The sequence below is a fragment of the Sinocyclocheilus grahami genome, unplaced genomic scaffold (assembly GCF_001515645.1).
Source record: "Sinocyclocheilus grahami isolate Dianchi unplaced genomic scaffold, SAMN03320097.WGS_v1.1 scaffold628.1, whole genome shotgun sequence".
NCBI classification, from domain to species: domain Eukaryota; kingdom Metazoa; phylum Chordata; class Actinopteri; order Cypriniformes; family Cyprinidae; genus Sinocyclocheilus; species Sinocyclocheilus grahami.
In genome coordinates, this window is record NW_015505807.1 from 480,195 (window position 1) to 484,370 (window position 4,176).

Sequence of the window (4,176 nt, forward strand, 5' to 3'; positions counted from 1 at the left end):
ATTTTTTAAATCAGGGCTCAGATTTTTTTTTTTACTTGAGTTTTTACATTTTTAATACAAAGGGCATAAATCAACTTGATTGAGGGTCGTTGGACAAAAGTAAATGCTGCATTATATTCAATTGAGCTCTTTTGAGTTGGACATAGCAGCTACATGTACTCACTTTTTCTTCAGAAAATTTGCAACAGACTGACACATTTAGCTGTTTTTGGATGTTGATGTTCATTTGAAAGCCTATAATTGACAGATCACTTTAATAGCTGACACGTACTGTACTACTAATTTCAAATCAACCTATTGTGATTCATCTTTGGCACTGCATTTGATGAAATGATTTATTTCAACATCAAAGTGTCTACCCCCTGAAGGCTATGTACACCAGTTTGCTCTTAATGCAACTCATTCTGACTGCAGAATCGCTGGAGGAGCTTCCTGTCGTAACCAGTCTCACAGTTCCTCAATGTTCCCAATACAAAGCGAGTGCAAACCAGTGCCTACGTGATCCAAAATGTATAGAGTAAGCTAAAAATGAATTAAAATCAAAACCTAGTGAACTGCCAATAGAAAGCATTTTAGGGCATCATAGGCATATTCACATCACAGAGACTGTGCCAAAAAGCCGGAAGCATATTCATGTGGTCTTCTAAGATGCTTTCTTTTGGCCCAGAGTTTCATACCATTCTCATAATTTACCATACAGAGTTACTACAGTATCAGGCAATACTATTATCTGTTATGTGACCATGAGGAACTAGTAAAAGCTAAAATAAGCATTAACGGTCAACTCCTACTTTGTGTCCAGTCTCCACCCAAATTAAAGTAGACTACCACCATTGGCAAAGTTGGTTTCAAGGATGTGAGTCATGGCATATTTTATGCTCCCATCATGTTTAAGGCAGTGAGTTTCCTGTTACAGTGGTGTGTAAGTGGTGCATTTCTGCAATGTGTCAGTTCTGGCCTCTAATTAAAGTTAGACAATGTATTGTGTATTCGACTGGCTCTGCTGGAGGTTGGAGGATTCTCTGTCTAGACTGGATACAAGTCCTTTACTGTTTTTAATAACTACAACGGAGGACCTTACAGAGATAGCTATGCAGAGAGATGCACAGGCAAACGAACAGGCCAAAATTCAACGAACAGACTGTAAATATGTATCTTCTTTCAGTCTAAAATCCCTCACTAACCTTGACTGTGCAAAATTGATCATGTAAAGCCTGCAGTAAACCTGTAACGTCTGCTGTGGACTAGGGCAAAACAGAACTCAAAAACCAAGTTTACATTGGTAATATATTCTAATATACAGTATATCATTTATTCTAAAAAGGATCCCCGCCAAAAAAAGATGCTTTAAAGCTCAAATACGACGACTTTAGAGAAACAATATAGACAATAACTCTGAAGATTTGTGCTATTACTTTTGTAAGCAGTCAAGTCACCTTTATTTATATAGCGCTTTTAACAATACAGATTGTGACAAAGCAACTGAACAGCATTAATTAGGAAAATAGTGTCAATAATGCAAAATGACAATAGTAAACACTCATTTTTCAGTTAAAGACAGTTCATCATTGAATTCAGTGATGTCAACATCCAGCTCAGTTCAGTTTAAATAATATCTTTGCAATTATGTCAACGATAACGCTGGAAATGAAGTGTCCCCAACTAAGCAAGCCAGAGGCGACAGCGGCAAGGAACCAAAACTCCATTGGTGACAGAATGGAGAAAAAACCTTGGGAGAAACCAGGCTCAGTCGGGGGGCCAGTTCTCCTCTGACCAGACGAACCAGCAGTACAGAAAAATCAATATAAGACGTAATAAAACAGACGATGAATAATATGAATAGCAGTCAGATGTATGATTTTTGCCTGACAGTTCAATAAAACAACATGCATTCAGATGGGCCCCACATATTTCTAAGGACCAGATTATCATACAGACTTGGGCTCTTTTGACCTGGGTAGTAAGCAAGGCCAGGCCAAGCAGCTGGATAGCAACACACTATGAACTGCTCAGAACACCTTAGCAACCATATGGCCGATGGCAGTGCCACATGGCAAGCAAGCCCCCCTCACACTGTAAACATATGGATCCTCATCTACATGGCTTTCACAAAACCAAGAAAGGAAAAAAAAGGAGCACACAAAAGCAACATGAATCTGTTGTCCTGATATTTTAGTTTTGTTCTCATGATTTGCCTGTTAAATAAAAGGGGGGCATTGATAGAGTGAGTGGACATTCACAATAGAAAATGGGCGGCGCCGTCGAGCCTTATTCATACACCTGACATATGACTCCTGCATTTAAATAGCAAGAGGGAGTTTCAGTGTGCTGTGAAAACAAAGCGGCCCTCTCTCTGTTTGGCTGTTTAACCAGAGTTTTTGTTGGGTTTGTTCACTATTTCCAAGCACAGGCCCTCTCTGAGGTGAATATGAAGTGATCTGCTGTGTGTAGCCTATAAGTGAGGTTGAAGAAACTGTAGTAAACAAAGCTGTGACCTTCCACAATATCATAAAGGGCAGATTAATCTGAATATGATTAGTAATCTAATCTCTGTGGCAGTCACTCATAATGACTAAAACACACAATCTTTCTTTTCCGCATTGTTTAAACTGAATTAGAATAGACTCCCTCTAAACAAAGATGGACACTGTTCCTGTTATAACTGGCAGGCGTATTTCCAGGTTGGTCACAAGAAGGACATGCAGCTGACTGACATTCTTCTTGGGATGGCTACTTCCTGAGAAACAGTCTGCCGTGGCTCGAGCTCCATTTCAGATGCGACTGCAGAGAGAGAGGAATTCCCTGGGCTGGGAAGTATTGTGAAGTCCCTGGTCAGGACGACCTCGGAACAAAGGCCACCCAATCCCTGAAACAGGTGGCCCCTTCGGCTGGCCGTGAATGAAAGGAACATTTGTGCGCGCCTCTAGAAACTCAACACTTTTCACAGGGCTCTCTTTTCAAGTTATTGCCCGCTCTCTCTTTCTGTCTTTGTGTTTCTGAATACATACAATGACTTATTTCCAACTAACTGATCCGATCATTTTTTCTTCTATTGAAATCTATCTATCTATCTATCTATCTATCTATCTATCTATCTATCTATCTATCTATCTATCTATCTATCTATCTATCTATCTATCTATCTATCTATATGTCTACAGTATCTGTCTGTCTACACACGAAACTACATATTATGTACTTATACATTATTCACTAAGTACTACAGTATTATTTTGAGCTGTATTCTATTCAAGACAATACAAATAATACAAACAAAAGTAGTGTTTCAAACATGTGCACTACACAAAAACTATATATTATGTGTGCATACACATTTCACTAGGTATGTGTAGTTAAAGGGTTAGTTCGCCCAAAAATGAAAATTCTGTCATTAATTACTCACCCTCGTGTTGTTCCAAACCCGTAAGACCTTCGTTCATCTTCGGAACACAATTTAAGATATTTTTGATGAAATCTGAGGGCTCTCTGACCCTCCCATAGACAGCAAGGTAACTACCACGTTCAAGGTCCAGAAAAGTACCAAGATGATCGACAAAGTAGTCCGTGTGACATCAGTGGTTCAAACTGTAAAGTTTCGAAGCTACGAGAATACTTTTTTGCTCAAAGAAAACAAAAATAACAACTTTATTCCACATTTTCATCTCTACTGCGTCGTTTGTGAATGTGCATTCACGACAGTATCATGACGCGAGCGTGTGGCGGTTGAACCACTGATGTCACACGGACTACTTTGTCGATCATCTTGGTACTTTTCTGGACCTTGAACGTGGTAGTTACCTTGCTGTCTATGGGAGGGTCAGAGAGCCCTCAGATTTCATCAAAAATATCTTATATATAGTTGCGTTCTCTTCCCTCAGTCGTACTACAGTATGTAGTTGCTGTATTTTTCCATGCATAGCTTAATACTCAGAAGTATTAATCTATATATGAAAAAATACTAACTAAAATAATATTGTAGAACAATATACAAAATGAATTGTGCATATCACTTATAGGCCTGGTTTCATAGACAGGGCTTAGGTTAAAGCCAGGATTAGGCCATAAAAACAACATCATTCGTGTGCATCTTGAGACAAAACGTTTGTCAGTGCAAGGTTCTTTCAGGTAAAGCAGCCCAGGCATGCATTTTAGTCTGGGATTAGGTTTAAGCCTTGT